Source organism: Delphinus delphis, chromosome 8 (genome assembly GCF_949987515.2).
Source record: "Delphinus delphis chromosome 8, mDelDel1.2, whole genome shotgun sequence".
Classification (NCBI taxonomy): domain Eukaryota; kingdom Metazoa; phylum Chordata; class Mammalia; order Artiodactyla; family Delphinidae; genus Delphinus; species Delphinus delphis.
The window spans coordinates 71,166,639-71,191,293 of record NC_082690.1 but is presented as its reverse complement, the minus strand read 5'-3'; the positions used below and the strand labels follow the sequence as shown (position 1 = coordinate 71,191,293).

The 24,655-nt window shown below is 35.4% G+C and overlaps 1 protein-coding gene across 1 annotated transcript in view; it reads left to right on the top strand.

Annotated features, from left to right (window-relative positions):
- The window catches only part of SOX6 (SRY-box transcription factor 6), a 445,733-nt gene that overhangs the window by 208,045 nt on the left and 213,033 nt on the right, over window positions 1-24,655 (top strand). The window lies entirely within an intron of this gene.

Genomic DNA, 24,655 nt, shown 5'->3' with positions numbered 1-24,655 from the left:
TACTGGGCATTTTTAACTCTGTTCATTTATTTATTTTTTTGTAATGGCTTTATTGAGATATAATTCAGATACCATAAATTTCACCTATTTAAGAAGTACAATTCAATGGCTTTTTAGTATATGGTTTTTCACAGAGTTGCGTGACTATCACCACAGTTAATTTTAGAATATCTTCATCACCCCCAAAGGAATCCCCTGCCCTTTAGCAGTCACTCTCCATTTATCCCCAAATTCCCTAGCCCTAAGCAACCACTAATATACTTTCTATCTTTATCGATTCACCTATTCTGGACATTTCATATAAATGGAATTATATGTGTTTTTTTCTGATTGGCTTCTTTCACTTGGCACAATGTCTTCAAGGTTCATCAGTGCTGCAACATGTATCAATACTTTATTCCTTTTTATTGCCAAATAACATTCCACTCTATGAATATATGTACCACATTTTATTCATCCATTCATCAGTTGATGGACATGAATTGTTTCCATTTTTTGGCTGTTTTGAATAATACTGCAATGAACATTGTACAAGTTTTGGTGTATATGTTTTCATTCCTCTTACATATATATACCAAGGAGTGGATTTTCTGGGTCATATAGTAACTCTGTGTTTAACCTTTTGAGGAACTGACTGTTTCCTAAAGCAGCTGCACTATTTTGCATTCCTACCAGCAGTTTATAAGGTTCTAATTTCTCCATATCTTCACTGTTTCATTTAGCAACACTGAATAGCAGCATATTTAAAACAATGTTTAACAAGAATTCTGCTGGATAGATATTATAAATTTTATTTTATGTATAGAGAAACAAAGGCTTAGAAAAAGCATAAATAATTGGTCCAAACCCACAATGCTAGAAAGTGTTAGAGTTAGTTTTCAAACTCAGTTCTAATTAAACACCTATACCTTTCATTCATTCTGAAATTCTATTTATTTTTTCCAGAAATATTTTAGAAAATCACTTACATTTAGCACATATTTGAGTGTATACCATGTTTTAGGAATTGGGGAAACAGTTCAATTTGCTTATAGACCCATGAGACTAGTGGCTCAGAATCGCTTGCATATAGGTCAGCAATTTAAAGTCTCTTTTAATACTCTTAAAAATTAATTAGAACCCCAAAGAGCTTTTGTTTATGTGCTTTTGTCTATTGATATGTTTAGTATTAGAAATTAAAACCAAGAAATTTTTAAAATTAATTTTTATTGGAGTATAGTTGCTTTACAATGTTGTGTTAGTTTCTGCTTTACAGCAAAGTGAATCATCTATAGGTATACATATATCCCCTCTTTGTTGGATTTCCTCCCCATTTATGTCACCACAGAGCACTGAGTAGAGTTCCCTGAGCTCATTAGTTATGTATTTTATACATAGTATCGATAGTGTAGATATGTCAATCTCACTCTGCCAGTTCATCCCCCCCTCCTTACCCCTTGGTATCCATATGTCTGTTCTCTATGTCTTTGTTTCTATTTCTGCTTTGTAAATAAGATCATCTATACCATTTTTCTCGATTCCACATATATGCATTAATATACAATATTTGTTTTTCTCTTTCTGACTTACTCTATATGACAGTCTCTAGATCCATCCACATCTCTACAAATGACCCAATTTTGTTCCTTTTTATGGCTGAGTAATATTCCATTGTATATATGTACCACATCTTCTTTATCCATTCCTCTGTTGATGGACACTTAGGTTGCTTCTATGTCCTGGCTATTGTAAATAGTGCTGCAATGAACATTGGGGTGCATGTGTCTTTTTGAATTATGGTTTTGTCTGGGTATATGCCCAGGTGTGGGATTGCTGGGTCATATGGTAGTTCTATTTTTAGTTTTTTAAGGAACCTCCATACTGTTTTCCATAGTGGCTGTATCAATGTACATTCCCACCAACAGTGCAAGAGGGTTCCCTTTTCTCCACACCCTCTCCAGTGTTTATTGTTTGTAGATTTTTTTTTTCTTTTTTTTTTTTTTTTTTGCGGTACGCAGGCCTCTCACTGTTGTGGCCTCTCCCGTTGCAGAGCACAGGCTCCGGACGCGCAGGCTCAGTGGCCATGGCTCATGGGCCCAGCCGCTCCGCGGCTTGTTGGATCTGCCCAGACCGGGGGCACGAACCCGTGTCCCCTGGATCGGCAGGTGGACTCTCAACCACTGCGCCACCAGGGAAGCCCGGATTGTTTGTTTCTTTGATATTGAGCTTCATGAGCTGTTTGTATATTTTGGAGATTAATCCTTTGTCCGTTGCTTCATTTGCAAATATTTTCTCCCATTCTGAGGGTTGTCTTTTCATCTTGTTTTTGGTTTCCTTTGCTGTGCAAAAGCTTTTAAGTTTCATTAGGTCCCGTTTGTTTATTTTTGTTTTTATTTTTATTACTCCAGGAGGTGGGTCAAAAAAGACCTTGCTGCGATTTATGTCAAAGAGTGTTCTGCCTGTGTTTTCCTCAAGAGTTTTATAGTGTCTGGCCTTACATTTAGGTTTTTAATCCATTTTGAGTTTATTTTTTTATACGGTGTTAGGGAGTGTTCTAATTTCATTCTTTTACATGTAGCTGTCCAGTTTTCCCAGCACCACTTATTGAAGAGGCTGTCTTTTCTCCATTGTATATTCTTGCCTCCTTTGTCATAGATTAGGTGAACATAGGTGCGTGAGTTTATCTCTGGGCTTTCTGTCCTGTTCCATTGGTCTATATTTCTGTTTTTGTGCCAGTACTATACTCTCTTGGTTACTGTAGCTTTGTAGTATAGTCTGAAGTCCGGGAGCCTGATTCCTCCAGTTCCCTTTTTCTTTCTCAAGATTGCTTTGTCTGTTCAGGGTCTTTTGTCTTTCCATACAAATTGTAAAATTTTTTGTTCTAATTCTGTGAAAAATGCCATTGGTAATTTAATAGGGATTGCATTGAATCTGTAGATTGCTTTGGGTAGTATAGTCATTTTCACAGTATTAATTCTTCCAGTCCAAGAACATGGTATATCTCTCCATCTGTTTGTGTCAGCTTTGATTTTTTTAATCAGTATCTTATAGTTTTTTGCATACAGGTCTTTTGCCTCCTTAGGTAGGTTTATTCCTAGGTATTTTATCCTTTTTGTTGCAATGGTAAGTGGGATTGTTTCCTTAATTTCTTTTTCTGATCGTTTGTTGTTAATGTATAGAACTGCAAGAGATTTCTGTGTGTTAATTTTGTATCCTGTGAGTTTACTAAATTCATTGATTAGCTGTAGTAGTTTTCTGGTGGCACCTTTAGGATTTTCTATGTAAAGTATCCTGTCATTTGCAACAGTGACAGTTTTACTTCTTCTTTTCCAATTTGGATTCCTTTTATTTCTTTTTCTTCTCTGACTGCCGTGGTTAGGACTTCCAAGACTATGTTGAATAATAGTGGTGAGAGTAGACACCCTTGTCTTGTTCCTGATCTTAGAGGAAATACTTCCAGTTTTTCACCATTGAGAATAATGTTTGCGGTGGGTTTGTCATATATGGCCTTTATTATGTCGAGATAGGTTCCCTGCATGACCACTTTCTGGAGAGTTTTTATCATAAATAGGTGTTGAATTAAAACCAAGAAATTTAAAAAATATTATTTGTTACTTCATTGAAAATAACAATAAACTTATCACTTGTTAAAATAAGTAAAACAGTTTTAGAAGAATAACTATAATATCTAAAAAATAATTTGGTGAGAATAGCAGAAGTATTTTACTTTTTTACAAATTTCTTTAATGTCAGGCTTAGTAGAAGATAGTTGAATTCTCATGTCTGCTTCTGCATTCAATCTGTTGCAATATGTTGTTTTGATTGAAGTATGTGAAGTATCACACATATATACATTTAGAAAGTGGAGTATTTTAATAGTATTTTTCAGATAATTGTGGATGTTTTTTGTACTACACCAAAGTTTACAAGTAGTATAAAGGTTAATTGCAATTTGGAATCTGAAACATAAGGAATTCTTCATATTTTATTACATTAAAATCCACTGGTCTTACTTGTACTTTGAATGGAACTTTTACCAGTGTATGATTTTATGACATGTATTTGTCATTTGGAAAATGTTGAATCACTGAGTTATACAAAGTTTCCAAATGTTGGTGTATTTTATGATACAATATGGATAAATCTCATCCGTTAATATCACTTTTGTTAACTTGGAAGCACAGATATTATTACTGAAAACAAATACAAATACAGTTGTTTTCCTTGAAGTGAAAGGCTCACTTCGTATTATTTTTGAGAAAATATCTTTTAAAAATCCAAGTTTGAATAACTATTCTCTGCCTGTCAACTCTTTCAAGTAAAAATGGTACACTATGGAAAAAGCAGTTAGTTTGGATCTCAAAGAATCACACAAGTGCTTTTCTTCAAGAAAACCGGTTTAACATGCAGCAGAAATTCTTTATATGTACTTCCTATTTGGTTACACTATTATTTTATAAAGGACACTCTTAAATTGAGATTTAATAACATTATTGTTTGTATACTTTCATCAGGAGTTTTAAAGTGAAACTGACATTTAAAAAAATACTTGTTTGCAAAGACTTCAGTGACCACTGACTAGTACAGTTTAGAGTCACTGGCTTGATTTGTGCTAGGGCACCAGCAATTTTACCCATCACTGTTTTTGTACTAATAGGGTAAATGTCAATACAGTGAAAAGGCAAAAAAGATCACAGTGGATTTGTAAGCCTACTATTTTACATATAATTTAGGTGCATGAATATATTATATTCATACCCTGATGATATCCAAAATGCTCTTTGGAAACTATGAGTTGAATATATGGAAATCAAGAGATAGATGTATAAGTAAGCTAGTGAAAGGAATAGGCATTCCCTTCCCAGAAATTTAGATGTTTATTTTTGTTTAATCTTTGATTGTTATAGAGTATACCCACAATTATTTAAAACATTAGTTTAGAAGGAAATCAATTTCTTTAAATATCTTCTTACCTCAAATTCTATTTAAACTTTAAGTAACCATTAGTGAAAATGTTTTCTTTTTAATAATGGGAAGAAATAACTTATAAGTAACCTATAAATAACTCATAATTACTTAACCTTGAGCAAGACACATTTTATTCTTAATAGTTCCAAGAATTATGTAACATCACTTATCAATATACACTACTGTATGATATCAGTATAGAAGTATAAAAAGAATAACATAATATTCCCTCCTAGCCTATTTTAAAAATAAGATTTTTAAAGTAAAAATAAGTTATGCAACTTCTTTTTTTTCCTTAATATAGATTTATTTATCTCACTCTTAGGTAATGTTTCTGTCTGTTTCAGTCACTAATCTCCAGAAATTAGAACAGTACATAGAAGGTGCTCAATAAATATTTGTTAAATGAATGAATCAGTTCTTTACATTATCTTAAGAGCTATCTGCACACAATTCCTAGCTATTAATAAACTTGTTCATCCATTCCTCTATCAATAAGCATTGGTTTATTTCTAGTTTCTCATTTTTAAAGTAATACTATGGTAAAAAGATGGGTGGAAGAATGTTTCAGGCAATGTGAGTAGTATGGGTGATACCCAGAAACACGAGAAATTACTTTTCCGGGAAATTTCATGTTTTTAGGGGAAAAAGTGTGTACGTGTGTGCGCATTTTTGTTGTTGGGGTGGGAAGATGTTAAAGTTGGAAAGCAATTATGAGAGATGACACTAGATGGGCAAGCAAGGACAAGATCATGAAAGGGTATGTAAACCATTTTTAAAAGTCTGGACTTTAGTAGAGGAGAGTCATTGAAGAGTTTCAGTGGGAGAGTGACATGATCCTTTCTACCATGCATGAATTTCCAACTTTCAGGAAGTTGGAATAAAGTGACATTTTATAGTCAATGAAATTGTCTGTGACTTTAGAACTTTATTAAACATTTAGAATAAAATAAATCATAATATTTTTAAATCATATAACTTTTGTTCTTTATTGTTAAGATAGATTCTGAAATGGATTTTGATATAGACATTATTTGACCATAATGGCAAATAATAGTGTTTGCTATGTGAAAGCACTTTTCTAACTGCTTCACATTTATGAACTTGTATTAACTCTCTTGGTCTGTACACACCCTGTACTATTCCAATTTGATAAGAGATCAATAAGATCAAAGTTATATCCCTAGGAAATGGTAGAGCTGAAGATTTAAAATCTGGCTCCAGATCCCCTGCTCTTAAACACTTCACCATACTACTTCCTCAGTCTGATTATTATTAAAATATACAAGCAAAACTCAGTGAACTTACAGATAAACTGTGATAAGTCAAAAAATTAAAAGTTGTATTTCCTCATTTACAGAATGATGTAACTTCAACTTATGTATTCTGCTTTTATTCCGGTAGAGGTTTTTTCTTCTGTAAACATAAAGAGATAAAAATATATTTTGTAAATTAGTGAGTTTTCCGGCTAAACTGACATTAATTATAATGTCACATATGGTAAAAGAAAATGATATTTTGAATTCAGTGAAGTTTACTCTCAAAATTAACTAAAAAAAAATCACATCTGAAAAGTTAATGCTGGGTTGTATGTTAACATATAATGTTAGCCTAATGAATATATATACAATATGTTTACATTCATTCTTCTTGGTAACATAAATGTTTTTTTTTCTCATGCTACCAAGATATTAATGATCTTAACAGATACAGGCAAGATTGAATGATTTTTATAAAACATTAAAATTGCAGAAAGTCTACACTCAAGGAACATTTCTAGAATTATAGCCCATTACTAGAAGTGCCCTTATAGATTATCTAGTCCACTCTCATTTTACAGTGGGAAAATGGAGGCCCAGAGAGCTATCTGTACAAGTGGCAAAACTGAAACTAGAACCCAGATATCCTGATTTAAATTCCAGTCACTTTTCACTATACAACTTCATAGATAATAAAATTTTTATAGCTCTTATTAAACACCCTGCAAATTATAAGATGAGCATCATACTATTTTTGAATCTTAATTTTTTCCTATTTCTGTCATTCTCTGTATACTAACAAACAACAAACCCTTACTAAGTGCTACAAACTTATGTGATTTATCTGGCCTCAGCTTGAGTGTTTTGTCTGTTAAATCTTTGTAACTTTCAGCATTCCTGTTGGTTTACACTCCCAAAGTGCCACTGATTTTTTTTTAATCACTTTTTTGTTGTTGCTGTTATGACCCCTTGTTTCCTAAGAAATTTAGATTAGTGTTCTTTATATGGCTCTTTCTCTTATTTAAAAGAAATTAGGGTTCTGCAGAACCCCTCAGGTGCTCAGATTTTCAAATACATGGCCCAATGAAATGCAGAGGTTCTTGTGGCCCATAGTATTCCACTTGTTAAATTTGAGCAATGGCGGGCACTGAAGTCTTAAAGTTCATATGTAACTGTTTTTCCTGTAAAACATCCTAATTTGCTATTTCTGAAAAAGCATCATTTAAACTATGATCAATCTCCCTAAACCAGCACATGTGAAAACTCAACTGAGGTTGAGGTTCCAGAGTGACAGTCTTAGTATCACTGCACAAGTTGTATTTCTTAAAGCATTTTCCTATTGATTGCTTCTGTCATTTGACTAGCATTTCATTGTTAGATTACATGATAGACTTGAGGAATTAAAAATATGCTAAAATAAGTAAAGAAATCCATGTTGCTTCTTAACTGGATTGAGGAAAATAATTACCGAAATCAACTGTCTTCTGAAAGAGATTTAAAGTGGATTATGCTCATCCCTCCGTATCAATGGGGGATTGGTTCCAGGACCACCCCACCTTCCAAACCACAGATGCTCAAGTCCCTTACATAAAACAGGTGATATTTGCATATAACTTATGCATATCCTCCCATGTACTTTAAATCATCTCTAGATTACTTACATGCCTAATAAATGTAAATAGTTGTAAATACAATGTAAATGCTAGTGGGGCAAATTCAAATTTTGCCTTTTGGAAATTTCTGGAATTTTTTTTTCTGAATTTTTTCTGTCCGTGGTTGGTTGAATCCAAGGATGTGGAACCTGCAGATATTCTATTTCACCTGATTTTTTAAGAGGTGGCATGTTACAGTGGAAGGGGTTCTGAACTGAGGATCAGGCAAGACCTGTAGGTTCTAGTCCTAACTCTGTCACTATCTAATTAACTGTATGACAACAGACAGTTCCTTTCCCCTTCTGGCTTTCAGCTTCCTGATTTGTAAATCTTGGGAGTTGAATGATTTATTTGATTCTTTACAACAATGATTTTCTGAGTTTACGATTGTCTACACGAATATACTTAAAAAGACATTTCACTTTATTTTTTAATAGATAAGATAAATTAAAATTAAAAAAAATCAACTTCAGATTTAGATTAATGGTAGTAGAACAGTGATGGAAAATAATTGGGAACAAATAAGGTGGGTTGATTGGGGAAAATGCAAGATTTTTTTTCTTTCATAATGCTTCCTTTTTCCCTTTAAAAAGCTCAGATATGCAATGAGCTTTGTAACAACAGTTTGTTTTATAATCAAATTGGGAAATACATTTGGAGCTATATCTACATACACATACCAGATACACACACACACACACACACACACACACACACACACACACATACAAACCCTGTATCTTCTTCCAGTTCTCTACTTCTCCAGTGTATGGGGTCAGTCTGGGACTTCAGACTGGGAAAAATAACCACATTGTTACTTTGATGCTAATGAGAGCTGTGAAACTTCAAGATGAGAAAATTTGTTCTCAGAATGTCAGTCTAGAAGGAACAGGTGTTTTGAAGTCAAAAGGGAAATAGGCTTGAAGTTAGGGTTTAAGTTCTGCCTGTGTGATTTTAGGTAAATCTTGTGTCCTCCCTGTGTCTTTTACATTTGTATACTGGTGGTGATAATAATAATATTGGTGGTGATAATAATAACTACCATACAAGGTGGTTTTAAGTTTCAAAAAACCTAGTGTAGGTGAAAACCCTTTCTAATACTTTTTGGGTTGTTTTGATTACTACTATATCTGCCTTATCTTCATGCACAGATTAGCTGAAACAACGTTGTCACTCAGGTCTACTCACCTTTACAAACTAAACATTTAATAAACTTATAAACACATTTTGACATAAGATTTTAGGCTAAGACCATTATTATGGTAGATTTTTATCACTTCACTAACTCAAATAGAAAGAAAGTTAAAATGAGTAGCCTGTTACTGAATAATTACTTCTGTATATTTTTATCTTGGTAGAGTTACTATCCTGGTAGAATTTCTACTGTGGTTTTTATTTTGTAGTGATAATGAAATGAATGTTAGTAATAAGATCACCTCACCCTTGTTGACGATCTCTGCCTTATATTTCTTGGGTTGCCAGAGAAACTCTTCTTGGCTCTTACCAAGTGTTGATTATTCAGTTTATTTGAACAAATGGAAGGAACAAAAGAGTATATGTAGTCAAATCTTGATTACCTGTGCTCTCAGTTACACAGATGATTCCAAACAGCAGCTACTTAAGATGTTTATATTTAGCTCATAAATGGATTTAAGTGTTTACATTTGACTATAACCATGACTGATAATCTGGGAACTCACTTGTCTTTGGTTGTTGCAATGATAATTAAAACTTGAAAGTGTTTTGCCTGAATCTAAGGTATATTTTATTACCTAGAATACACTGGCCCAAAACTCTTAACTGTGAATCTTCTTGGGAGAGTCTTGCTTGTTTCCTTCATCTCCTTGCCACACAGAAGACTGATACATGCTTGAGTCACTTTTCTCCTACGTTTTTTCTGCTCTGAGTTGGCTTATTCACTTTTTGCTTAAATAAAGATGTTGGAAAACTAAATTTTTATACAAATGTTAAGTTATTGTTAAAACGAATTTGGTTCCAAATTCACACCAAATCTCTATTTAGTTGTATTGGATTGTAGTGATGTTTTAATCACTTGCTTTTGGATCTATGCAGTCCTGAAAATTTTTAATTAATGCTAAAAGTCTAAATGTTTTAGACTTTTTTCCTTTTTTTAAAGAAAAAACTATTTCTATCGCATCTGATGTATCTTTTGCTTCTGTGAACTAACCCTGTTACACCATAACTCAGGTATTCCTATAAAGCAGTGCCTGAAAAGTTCCGGGAATGACAGAACCCTTTTCCCCAAATCACATTTAATAGATTTTCTTGTATCTTGTTGTTTGCTTGATTTCACAGTGCCTTTTAATCTTCACTTGGTTTAGAGTCTTCAGTTTTTTAATTATAGGTTAGTCTTTAGTAATTAACTATACTTTATTAGATACATTTATTTATGGGATTAAAGTAGGAATTGTATTTCATTTAGAACCTTCTATTCCCCTCCCCCACTTTAAAAGCTATGCTTGGTAATGTCTGATTTGAACTGCCTATGTATAAGCTTTAAGATATAATTTAGGACTCAAATGAAGCTCAGTTCTGGATGTATAGGTTGTTTCCTTTTAATTTGGGAATTAACATAATTTGGGAATTATTTATTTTGCTATATTTGTAAGAAATTGGGTAAACAATATTTCTGTTAATGTTTTAGAGACTAAATTATAAACTCTCTGGAATAATTCTAGGCATGTAAATTTTCTAATATTGCCTGGTAGAACTGAGGGAAATACTCTTCCCATGGAGTTTATTGAAAGGTCATTAGAGCTTTCCTGGTGGCGCAGTGGTTGAGAGTCTGCCTGCCAATGTAGGGGACATGGGTTCGTGCCCCGGTCCGGGAAGATCCCACATGCCGCAGAGCGGCTAGGCCCGTGAGCCATGGCCACTGAGCCTGTGCATCCGGAGCCTGTGCTCTGCAACGGGAGAGGCCACAACAGTGAGAGGCACGCATACCGCAAAAAAAAAAAAAAAAAAAAAAAGGTCATTGATTTTTATGGCTTTTGTTGTTGAATTGTAAATCTTGTCAAGATTTCCAAAAACTTGGTTGAAGTTTATACTTAAAGTGGGAACATTTTTATTATTTTTATGCGAAACAGGACTTTTCATTAGTCTTCCTTTACAGTAATTTTCATTACTTCATTATATATAACCCAAGGTGGTCTTAGAATCTTCAGAAGCAAATATAACTTTTTCATTGATTTATGTCTTTTTTTTTTTTTTTTTTTTTTTTTTTTGCGGTACGCGGGCCTCTCCCGTTGCGGAGCACAGGCTCCTCCGGACGCGCAGGCTCAGCGGCCATGGCTCACGGGTCCAGCCGCTCCGCGGCATGTGGGATCCTCCCGGACCGGGGCGCGAACCCGCGTCCCCTGCATCGGCAGGCGGACTCCCAACCACTGCGCCACCAGGGAAGCCCTGATTTATGTCTTTATATTTGCATCATATGAAAGACACAGCTGTACTTAATATCAAAATTAAAATTTGTAATGATATATTGCTGTAAGATTTAGATATTTTAATATTCTCATTTTTTACATGGGTATTTTTGTGTTGTTTAGTTAATTATTAAGTAAAATTATAAGTTTGTCTCTTCTAAAATGGAGAAAATGAGCACGACCTTAATTGTGAATTGCAATTGGGAATTGCATTTCATGGAAAATGGATTATTTCTATGAATGTTAAATTAAAAATTTCTCTTCAAAATACTTTGATAAATAAGGAGCATTTGTTCAGGCTCCATGAAACCATGTTTACATTGTTAGGTTTACTCTAGATAAGGGGTCTGTTATTTATATTTGTTTATTATGAGTTTCTACATGTTTTTAATACTGATGAATTGAGCCTAATTATTGTATAGAATTGTGTCATTCATATTTCAGGTTTACCAACAACATAAAATTCATATTATGGAATTTTTATAAAGTTTACTTATTAACTACAGAGTTCTGTTTATGTAATATTAGTCAAAAACTGACATTAAATGAGAATGTTATGACTAGGGTACACATATGTTCTGGCTTACCTGGGATTGTCCTGGTTTACACGTGTGTTCTTGATGTAATTAATGGTGCCTCCTGTCATTTAAGAAATGTCCTAATTTGGATGATGAATTATATGAATGTATTCACATAATAGAATTCCTTTCAACAAGTATTTACTGAAGATCTACTATGTGTCTGGAACTGTTCTAGGTGCTGGCTGGGGAAATAACTAATAGTAAACAAATTAAAAACAAATGACATATCGAGTAACTTAGAAGAGTTTATCTGTTCTTGTTGTCAAAAAGGTGATTAGGTAAATTGTCTTTGTCATGGAATATAACAAAGTAAAATATGTCATTGGTGCATGTAATTGAATACTGCTAGAATCACAACACATTAAATATATAGACAGAAAGGAACCTATGAAGATTTTTCTTAAATAAATTTTATTTATTTATTTATTTATTTTTGGCTGCATTGGGTCTTCGTTGCTGCGCACAGGTCTTCTCTAGTTGCAGTGAGCGGGGGCTACTCTTCGTTGCGGTGCGGGGGCTTCTCATTGCGGTGGCTTCTCTTGTTGCAGAGCACAGGCTCTAGGCGTGTGGGCTTCAGTAGTTGTGGCACATGGGCTCAGTAGTTGTGGCTCGTGGGCTCTAGAGCACAGGCTCAGTAGTTGTGGTGCACAGGCTTAGTTGTTACATGGCATGTGAGATCTTCCTGGACCAGGGCTCGAACCCATGTCCCCTGCATTGGCAGGCGATTCTTAACCACTGTGCCCCCAGGGAAGCCCAAGATTTTTTTAAAGAAATTAAGAGATATGCTATAGATTTGTCAATAAGATGGTAAGAATGCATTGTTTTTATAAAGTTCATGAGTTCTTTAAAATTTTTCAACTTTGTTTTAAACTTATAGGTATAAAAGAAAAGCTGCAAATATCCATTTAACTTAATTAAAATTGTTTTGACAAGTTAGGTCAGAAATCTCAAGTGAAGTTGCTTATAGTTTGTAAAAGCTTATTCAGTACACCTATTATTTTCTTAAAGTATAGAAAGTGAATAAGCTGAACAAAATCTTCTTGGCTAGTGGAGGTATACAAAATGTACAGTGAGAAAGCTGAGTAAGGGGCATAGATTTTAAAATGTTGAAAGACACTAATCTGGATCAGTCTATAGTGACACAGTCAGGGTCATTCTTTCAGCTTTTGAAATTCAGCCAAAGAATGGATTTTGTCATCTAAAGTATACTTTTAAAAAACATCCTCCTGGGGGCTTCCCTGGTGGCGCAGTGGTTGAGAGTCCACCTGCCGATGCAGGGGACACGGGTTCGTGCCCCGGTCCGGGAAGATCCCACATGCTGCAGAGCGGCTGGGCCCGTGATCCATGACCACTGAGCCTGCTGGGCCCGCGATCCATGACCGCTGAGCCTGCGCGTCCGGAGCCTGTGCTCCGCAATGGGAGAGGCCACAACAGTGACAGGCCCGCGTACCGCAAAAAAAAAAAAAAAAAAATCCTCCTGAAAGAGCTTTGGTGGCATACGGATAGGCAAATGAGTTGGCCAGTCAGCTATAACTTCTTTGGCAGTTCTTTGGGCAATTAAGAGTTAGAACCTGTTCTCTGATTATATTGTCTTGGCATATAATTCAATTTTATTGGAAGAAGGTGGTATTAGAAAGCGTTAATACAATGATATATGTAAATTCCTTTGAAATGTTCCCTGTAGAATTGTGCAGTCCATATAATTTATATAGCCCTTTAGTTGATTCTGCCTTCTAAATTGTGGTTTGTGTTCATAGAACTGTTTGAAATTTTTTTCTTACAATTCAAATTGAATTTCTAGGTGCAACATTTTCTGAGTAGAACATTTTCAAACCTATTTATGTAGACTCAGTCCCCTTAGCCATCAGACTTCATATACTATTCACAAGAACTTAAATAATATTAAATTGTAATAGTTTTAAATATAAATTAGTTTACCTTTGTAATACCATTATATCTACCAATAAGGTATTTAACTTTTAAAAAATGCAGAAGGACTTCATGAAGACTCTGTATGAAGTCGTTGTCTTTAGTCTTTTTTTTTTTTTCCAAGAAACATTTGTGGTTTACTGGAAGGAGTCTGGGTTTGAAGATCAGACCATCCGGCTTAAAATCATGGCTCTATTAATTATAAGTATGTTATCTTGGACATATTTTTAACCTTCTTCAGCCTCATTTTCCCAAGTTTGTTGAAACAGATAAAAATGCTAAGTATTAACCCTAGCACACAGAAAGTATTTGGACTGTCCTATGTGCTCAAAAAAATGTTTATTGAATCTGAATCTACATTTCTTTAGTTGTTCAAATTTTATTGTTTATCTCTATCTTTTTATTGGATTTGATTTTCTGCTTACACAGCAGTGGGGAGAGCCATTAAATTCAGTTAGTTACAATGGTTACCAAACAGAAAGCAACTCAGACATGGATCAAATACTGCTGAAGTTCAGAGCAATTCCATCTGGTTTGTTAATGGCTCTGGCTGCCTATCTCCAACTATTCTGGGAACTACTGATTTAGAGTTGGTTATTAGGTTCATTTTAACTTTACTCAGCACAAAATAAGTGGTAGGCACTGCCTGTGCTTTGTCATAGAGAAGCATGTGACATAGACCATGCCCTTATGGAGCTAACAGTAGGAAGTACCCATTGTGGTCTGTCATTTGCTCTTCCTCCCCACCAGTTTTCTCTTTGGAATTATAAGTAGCTCTAAGATTCTTATCTAATTTGCAGCAGAGCCTTTAAACCTGGGAGGGGAGCCAAGAGAGTCCAGGAGGGAGGATGTCATTTGAGATCTATATGTTTGCAGAGCCTGCTGCCACTGTAATTATTCTGGGACCGCTGGTGTTATAATCACCTTTTACAAGAAAAGATCTTTTTAAGTATCACCTCTAAATGCAACTATTGCAATTGTCTTTTGGTTGCCTTCTCAGATGTTTGCCTCTTCAAAAGGTTGTGTCCAACACTCCTGAGGTTATTTTTCAGTACTACCATGTTGATTGTGGCATCCTATTTCCTATGAGGCTCAAATATTAATATATTTTCCCCTTCCTGCCTCTGGATCACATATCCAGCTTTTGCCTTCAAGTTAAAAAAAATAATTAAAAATCTTTATTTTTATTCATTTGACAATTGTAAAACTGTGAACATTTAAAAGTTATGTTAGAAAGTGATCTTTTAAAAATTTTTTTTTTTACTTTGTACATAAGACTCTCATGCAAGTTGGAGTTTTAAAACCATTCTAATAGGAAATTAGAAAGTGATTTTTATACACTTCTTTTTAAATTCCATTTGTAACCTGTAATTATTGAATAGAGTGATCATAAATTTTAAAACCTTGAATCACGCTTATCTATGCATTTGTAAGAGAATGTCCCAGTATGAGAATAGGACATCCTATTTGTGACTAAACTAATTTTGTTTATAGGCCAAACATACATTGACTTTTAATTTAATTTTTTAAATGCTTAGTAATTTTTTAAAAATATTTTGTTCATGTTCTACTTCAGCATGTTCAAAATCATCCTGTGATGGGAGACCCTGGCTCATTTCTGGACCCAGGCTTTAATTGTCTTGCTTTCTTTGGCATTCCTTAATATTTATGCCTTGAATATTGTCAATTCTACATGGATAACATTAGATAACCTTCTAAAAAGCTTTCTGAACACAATGTGTCTTCATAAAATGATGATTGATGATAGCACCTATTGTACCCAGAAATCATTGTTAAAGTCAAAATTGAGAATGAAAAGAACATGCTATTTATCCAGCTGTATTCAACTATGACAGAACAAAAAACAGCAATTTTAGAATCAATATGAAATTTCCATTTCCATTTTCCCTCTACAGACTCATAATCTGAGTTTGTGATGGGTAGAATCTGTATTACTGGCCTGTTATCTGATCAGATACTCAGTGCTGTAATTTGAGAAACTGTGAACTATCTATTGTTATGTAAAAACACAAACAATCTCCCTTGGTTCAGTTTTGTTTTAATTTAAAAATTTTAACATACCTTCCCTTCAAAGTCTTATTAGCACTGGCAACATCCAAGCCCACTCGGATGTCCTGATACCTACAGACAATACAGAACAAACTGGTTATCTGGACTGGGCTATGTAGATTGCTGATCAAGTAATTTGTGTCAGGGATGCATTTCATTATGCCAGACCTGGAATAGGGGATTCTTAGAGGAGCCAAAAAGGGCACTAAAAACCAGAGGACCAACCAAATCAGCCTTTGAAAAAATCCGGAATTTCATGATTTGAGAGTCCAGGTCCATATACTAGTTCTGGTGGAGTTACACATAGATATCCAGATGAGGGGGACTGGGGCAGAGGGGGTCAGAGGAGGGTTGTCTCAGCACCAGGAGTTTAGAATTTGGAGGAAATAAGATCAGAGGGAGAGAAAGAGAGTGGGTATGAGTGAGAGATTCAGTTAGTAATGAAGGATGACTACAAACAATGGTGGACATTTGTGACTTAGACTGAAAGGTCAATTTTGTGTTAGTGGGTTGAGCTATCTTAAAGAACAAAGGGTATCATAGATACTTCCCTAGGTAAGTTTTCATTTTACTAAGGACCCCATGAAACATAGTATTAAAAAAAAACAAACCAAAAACAGATTATAAGGAGAATTTCAGCTACTTTGTTGACTGGGTGAAGTAGTTTTGAGAAGGTGGATCATTTAGGAGTCCCGTTTTCCATTTATCATCGTGGTTAAGAGGACAGAGACTATGGCCAAACTGCCTGATTTTGAATCTTAAATATGTGATTTAAAAGCTTAGGACTTGGGCAATTCCTTGACCGTTTTATGCCTCAGTTTCCTCATCTTTAAAATGCAGAAAGCAATATGACCTACTACATAAGATTGTTATGAGGAATAAATGAGTTAACATATATAGCTCTTTCTAGCATCAAGCAATTGCTATGTAAGTTTAAGCAATTATTATTGTACAATAAGGCATATTGGGCTAGGACAGGGGTTCCCCTGATTTACACTAGGCAAATCACAAATACAACCTAGAAATGGGCAAGGTATATGGTGTGTTTGTACAGGCAACTGTCCTAAGCCTTAGTTATATCTGAGAGGTTCCTCAGACCTTGCCAGGGACACTTCCTAGATTTCTCCAGGTAACTTCGTCTTGGCTAGCACCTTACTATCTCAGCGTGCAGGCACACTGTACCCCATGACAGCAGTGCACTTTGATGTGTGAAATATTTGAGTATATTTTTCAGCCTTTCATGGGTGTTGTAAATATTGTATCTAGAATTTTTGGGAATGTCATGGTCTGCATAATCTTTGTATTTGCTCAGAACCAGGAGGCCATATTCTCATTGAGGAGACTAAGGAGAAAGAGGTTTGGGGAATAAACATAACAGAGGATCTTGACTACCAGGCTAGGTGCTAATTTCCTGAGTAACTCCAGGTGTATCACCTAATATCAAGATCTGTTTTTACATCTATAAGGTATCAAAGATCAACTTATTCACCTTTTTGGTTGTCTAATTGTCCAGCCTATCTTTTAAACTTCTTATTTTGTAAATAAACCCTTACTAAGAAGTTGTATATTTCTAAGCCTTATGTGGCATTAAAATTCTAGGTCCCTTAGAGCATTGCTCCTAACTTTTAGAAATTCCCTGCAATGTATTTCAAGTCTGAGGCAAGGGAAGATAGCTAGTTTTCCCTTAGGCGCCAGACTTCCTTGGATTAGGAATCAGAAGACCTGAATTCAGATACAATCAAATACACTGACTTGGTCAAGTTTCTTTACTTTTAGTATTTCATCTGTGAAATGAAAATAAAGCAACATTTAGGATGATGATCAAATTAGATACCACATAAAGTCTTTTAAGACAATACCTTGGGGCTTCCCTGGTGGCGCAGTGGTTAAGAATTCGTCTGCCAGTGCAGGGGACACAGGTTCGAGCCCTGGTCCGGGAAGATCCCACATGCCGCTGAGCAACTAAGCCCGTGCACCACAACTACTGAGCTTGTGTGCTGCAACTACTGAAGCCCACGTGCCTAGAGCCCATGCTCCACAACAAGAGAAGCCACCACAATGAGAAGCCTGCAGACTGCAACGAAGAGTAGCCCCTGCTCGACACAACTAGAGAAAGCCCGTGCACAGGAACAAAGACCCAATGCAGTCCAAAATAAATAAATAAATTAAAAAAAAGACAATACCTTGTTAAGTAAGGTCTATTTTTCTTAATTCTTCCTTTCCTATCTTCTGGCTCTGATGGAACTTCTGGAGAAAGAGCCAATCCTATTATACTTGGTGGCAATATTGAAAAAAATAATTTTTTCCCCCAAAGAACCAAAGAATTCATGTTTCTGAAAGATTATAAATTACTCTTTTTGTATGTGAATTGTAGAGATGTAGCCATTGACCAAGTATTATCCATAGAGAGCAGTAATGTGACGGTAGTCTGTCTTATTACTGAAGGAGAGATATTTCAGGATACCTTCATTTCCGGACCCCAAAAGGATGAGCTAATAAAGCACAATGGGCTAAAGGCCCAGCTGTGAGGTTAGGAGCCTAGATGGCAGAATTCCATGGATTGTTCTTGGTCTTTTGGGATCTGCAACATGAATAGACCTCAGTTGATCCAGGAATAGACTTCCTTTTGCAGCTAGAAAGAGGGGAAGCTGAAGGAGAGGTGAGTGTGCCTGGAATAGACAGGAGAATTGAACTTAATTTAGGGAGTTCCCGGGTATCCCTCTCTTGTTCACACACGGTAAGATTTTAATGACATTTTAAGTGAGAGCTGTTTACATTTTAAGAAGGAAATTATCATACATTGGGTGAAAACAAACCCAGCCTGTACCTCAATCCTGAGCCACACTTCCTGTGTAGTGGTCCCTAAGTGATTCCTAAGAGCACAGTTGCTGCATTTATTAAACTTTTTATTTACTAAGGAGTGGATAGTAGCATATGGGAGCAATGACAATAGCTGACTGATGAGAAAACAAAGAAATTCCAGTATTTTGCTCTTTTGAAAAAAGTCATTCAGAATTTAGTCATATTGGTTCAGCTGTTGTAACCAAAGACTGATAAGATAATAGAGGTCTTTGTGGTGGTTTTGTACTGAAATCCTTTATCTTTATGATGCACTGGGGCCCTTTAGAGTGGAAAGCTTTTAAAACTGCTGTTGGATTCAGAACTCAAATTAGCTGCTAGTATACTGGGACAGGGGTTCCTTTCTCAGGCAGTCACCACAAAGTAACTTTTATCAGGGGACCTTCTGATAGACTGTTAGTTTCTTCAGCTTACCCTATTTATTTCTGTTGACTTTTTGCTGTCCTATTTTGTGACATTTAAAAGAAGGCTATATCAAAAAAGGCCAATGCTAAATGATGGACTGAGCTTGTGAAGTGGAGACATCACAGCCCATCTGATGTGTGAGGAGGCTGCAGTATGAGACACAGCAGTTTAACCAGGTTACCTCTGGGCAGAAAGATCAAATGCAGCTTTATTTTATGACTAGCATTGTATTTTGTCTTTCTTCTCAAACAATGTCCATTAAAAAAATTAGAACTGACCAGGGAATTGACTCTTAAGAGCTTTTCTTTTCAACTGAATTTAAAATCTTTCTGGGTTGTTGGCTGAGTTCCTTGACTGATGCTGCTTGGAATTATTGTTAAGTTCTTTAATCCTTGCCAGGATTGATGTGGAAAAGTATATCTCTATCAGAATTCCACTCCGGTGTTACTGCCACCCCTCCCCATCGTTCCAAACACACTGTTCATGCCCAGGCTTCTTGTAATTTCATTGTTAAGTCCTATTAACTTTGTTAAAGCAGTATGTGATCCAGTAAAGGAGAATGGTTAGATAGAAGTCTTATTTTCAATTTGCTAGGACACATTTCTAGATAATGCCATTTGTTAATGTTAGTTTTATTTGGCTTGGTAAACATTGTGTTTTAACACTATTGCCCTTCATTTCATAAATATGAAGAAATAAAAAACATGCAGAGAAATTCACAAAAATTAATTTAGCCGTCCTTGCTTGTTCTCTTTCCCTTTCTCTCTACTTCCCTCTTTGTTTCTCCCCTCCCACCTTCTTTCTTTCTTTTTCTCTCTCCCACACCCCCATTTCTAGTTTTCTCTGTCTCTCTTTCCACTGCTGTGCTTGTTTCTGGGTTTTTTCATTAGAAAAACTTAGCCATCACCACATAACAGTGATCCACTTTCAGGGGACAGCCATTAAGAGAGTGACCCGTTTAAGACTTTTATATTGTAAAAGTCCTAGGTACGGGAATATTGTAATAGAGGTGAGGCAAATCCATTTAGTGAAGTGCTCTGCAAGGTGCCTCCCTTGTCCAGATGTGGAGTCTTTAGGGACTTCCCAATGCCCAGTCTTATTTCTAGCACCACTGATTGTAATTATGTATATTTTACATGGGCAAAATTAACTAGCAGGTTGTGGTACTAACTTTTATGAGCTGATGAAAAAAAAGACTTAAATAAATTTTAAACGACTTTTAATTTTAATTTTTCATTCTGTATCAAGAAGGGATTTATCCTAATTGTCTTATTATTTTACCTAAATTCTCATCTATTTTGAATTTTCTCTGTTGGCTTTGGGCCTAGGGACAGGTAGTTATAGTTTGTAAAGTTTAAAATAAATAGTCTATTTTAGTTAATTTTTTTCAAGTTCCTCAGATTATGACCAAAAAAGGCTAGAGGGCTGATTTTGAAACTGTTATGGTGAAAGATGGTATTTGAAAACTTTTGATGAGGGAAATTGCTGCTGTATTTACATTTTGAAAAGTGTTTCCTTATTTATGCACTATTGACTTCCTATTGAGACTCAAAATTTTAAGTACAACTGGTAAAAATTCAATGGATCAAACTCAGTAAATCTGAAGTCACTGGAATAAAGCCCCCTAAGAAAAAAATGTGTCAATTTTAAAGGTCTTTCCTAACTGAAGACCATTTTGTGATAGAGCCAAAGGTTAATAAAATCAGTAGTGAATGTAGCAATTTTACAGATAAGCTATTCACAACAAGTGTAGTTACTTGAATAAAAAGCTAATTCAGTTCTAAAATGCCACATGCAGTAGCAGTGAATAGCTGCTTTTAGGTGCTTTCTGGAGGAGGATAAAATACAGAATCACGGCACTCTTCTCTTCCAGCGTCCCTGGCTGCCTGTAAATTGCTGTGAATGGGGCTGTGGGCTGACAGGCTCTATTAAGACAAACTGCCTTTCTCATCGGAGAGATAAAATAAATCAGGTGTTTAGTCAAATTAAAATACTTCAGCTGGAGCAGGCCCTGGGGAGCACTGATCCACCTGACTAATCTAAGAGAAACTCAAGACAGATGTGGTTTGGGGATAAAGACGACCCCATGGAAAAAAAAAAACAAAACACCAAAAACCCCCCCTACTGCACTGTCTTTGTAGTTGGAGAATAGATACAGTTTACAGCGGAGAGTGTCAGGCGCACACTGTGTGTGATATTGGATAAAAGCAGGCGCCCTAACCTGTAGAGAAGCTGTGTATGGAAGCTCTTTTTTCTGGTTCCCTTTTTTTGGTTTATGAAACTACTTATGTTTTTGTGGAGAGACTATTTTCTGGCAATGCTTTTTAGAGAATCATTTTAAGATAGCCTGAAGGATGTGAAACGGATGATGTAGGCAGCTACTGATGACCTCTGCTGGCCTGGGCAGATCCTCAGGATCTCATCTGCTGTTTTTCGAAGTGGATTTTATCAAACCTCAAAGCGTTATTTAACACAAGATTTTCTACATAGAGTTAGCCTACCTCATAAGAGCATTCTATTGGGTTGCCCAGAAAGTTCATTCGGTTTTAAGTAAAAATAAAAGACATATTTTTCATTTTCACAAAGAACTTTACTGAACAATGTATTCATTAACCAAACGAACTTTTTGGCCAACCCAGTGTATGGTCGTTTGCCTTCCTTAATATGTATTTAGGCTGCCCCACTATGTCCCATAAATTGTCTGCTTTTTCAGCAACTCTCGCAGTTGTAGTTCCTTTGCTATGGCAAAGTTTCATGTTCAGTTAAACTAGTATTTTTGAGATGAGATAACTTGTGTTCGCAGGTTGGTTGGTCAGCGGGATTTAGACTTGATGTTGCTTTTATTATAGCTGCATACATATTTGCTGTTAATTAAAACAAAAATCCAGCACCATGGATTTTAAATACCTGGGTTTAAACCACTATATGTGAACAAATACAATGGGTATAGAACAGAAAAATGACTACACACACACACACACACACACACACACACACACACACACATATATATATATATATATAGATAGATAGATAGATAGATAGTCCCTTGGGGATCAAATTAACTAGAAATCAATTTAAACCATACAACAGCTTACATTCTCTAAATGTGTAGGCTAATGTGTTGTGTGTGTATACATATATATCCATATGTGTATTTCCCATTTTAAGGGCAACTTTAGATTTGTTTTACTACTACATTTCATTCCAACTGCATTTGTCATGCCACTCACATCTATTCAAAATATATATGTGCTTCTCAAATTTAAGGAAAAGATAATGACAGCCTTATATGAGTACCCAACTCTTCAATTCAAACATACTGATCTCTGGCTTGTTTTCTTCTTAAGCATGTATCTTTCAAGTTCAGTGAAAGACTTATTTAGGTGTTATTGAATTTTTATAATTAAACAACTTGAGTGTCATGCTGGATTGTAAAAAGATTCAGTTAAATGGTGTTATTCTGTAAATTCAGAAATACATGTCTATTAGTATTGGAAGCACCAATGCATTTATAGACCTGTTGGCTTCACCTTGAACAGAAGAGGCTAAGAAGCCATTTGTGTGTTATCTTCAGCTTCTCTGTTTCCTATGCAGAGGAGAAAGGGAAATATATTGAAGATTTTTGAAAAGACAAAGTTTAACCTGGGAGAGAAGAGAAAATTTTCCAGTCTTTACTGGAGGATCTAAATACCAAATTTGACTCTTGTATTGGTCCTTGCCCAAAATTTCCAATGAATGCTCTTCTTTATTGACAAAGAATTATGGTACAGTAACTTTCCCAGTATCCAGTAAGTCTTCTCTTAACTCACCTCATATACATAGGTATAACAAGATAATTACATGTAGATCAGAATGTTGCCAAAAAGTATATGCAATAAACCCCATTTATCTATTCTCATAACTTTCCAAACTATTCTCCACACTGTAGCCAGAACACCCACATCATCTCTTGTTTAAAGTACTTTAGTGATTTTGAAATTTTCTTAGAATAAACATGAAGTTCATCCAGTGGTCTATAAGGAGCTGAATGGTGTGACCTTTTCCTACCTTTCTAGCCTCATTTGGTCCTCTACTCTCCTTTGTTTTTCTTATTTACGTTTTACTACCTTCTTTCAATTTCTGGAACACACTGACACTCTCCACCACCACCTGCCCCCTCACAGGGCCTTTGCCTATATTGTTTTCTCCTACTGAAAAGCTCCTTGACCACCCTCCAACTCTTTGCCTAGTTAACTCTGTTAACTTGTTACTTTGTCAGGCATAACTTCCCTACACTTGAGCCTCCCAAACTTGGTTAAATCTCCCCCCAAATGTCTGTCCTGTTTATAATTCTTATTTAGTTATTGTTTACATTTATATGTGTGATTATTTGATTAAGGTGAAAGGGAACTTTGCTTTTTCTTGGTATGGTATTGGTATCCTTAGTTCTTGATATAGTACCTGAGATTCAAGAAATATTTTTTTAATTAAAATTTAATGAAATGAGTAAGTAAATTCCATACTTGTTTTATGTCTTCTCATTCCTATATATCATTAACATTTGTATTAGTTGAGCATGTTGTGATTTGGAGGAGATTTTTATGATCCCCTCCAAGAACCTGATTTTGTATTTTAACATTTCTGGATCAAGAAGTTCTTTCTTTCACCAAGCTGAAATTCCTATTGCTGAAATAAAAACTCATTAAAAAAAAAATCACTTTCAGTAGCTAGAAAGAACAGCTGGTCACTATCCTTGATGCAGTATTTGTTTCCTTATCAGTAGAGTACATTTTCTAACATCATTTCACTATCTTATTTTTCTTTTAATTTTTAGTTTAGGCCACCTTTCAGCTCAGTAAATCTTTAAGGGATATGGGATATTGACAGTTTATTTATGTACTTATTTATTTTTAAGGACTTGAATTGGCATTAAGAATACCAAGGTAATTCTAAATATTGTAACTTATCAGCCTTACCTTGTGGGAATCATATACTAGTAAGTGCTAGCCAGCATCACCTGAAGGCTTGCTTTTCCCATGGACCCACTCAAAAAATAGGCCCATTCCTAATTAAAATATGTTCAGTTTCTCAAATTGTCCTGGTGCTTTCCTAGCAGGAGTGAGGGGGGTTTCATAAGGAGATTGGAAGTCTCCTCTTCCACACACACAAAAACTGGCAATCTTTATCTCTTTTGACAGCTGGTGGCATCTTTCTGAAAAGCTTTCAAAGCATAGATCATTTCTTCATAATGAAACCTGTGTGCTCAAATACAGTGGGTTGTGTGTTGAAATTCTTATCTTATGCTATGGCAAAATGCTCTAATTTAGATTCACAAAAGGATCCTGTACCCTTTACTTAGGAGAGCTGTGCAATTTGCCCATAGATAGACTGTTCAGCACCATTAGTGCATATCGTAGGTGTGCAGCGACATCATAACCTTTTCAACCTCGAATGTGTTTTTTCCTTTTGAAGAGTGACAAAGGGGTGAGGGAGCCCCCCAAGCAACATTATTGCCTTTAAGGATGAAC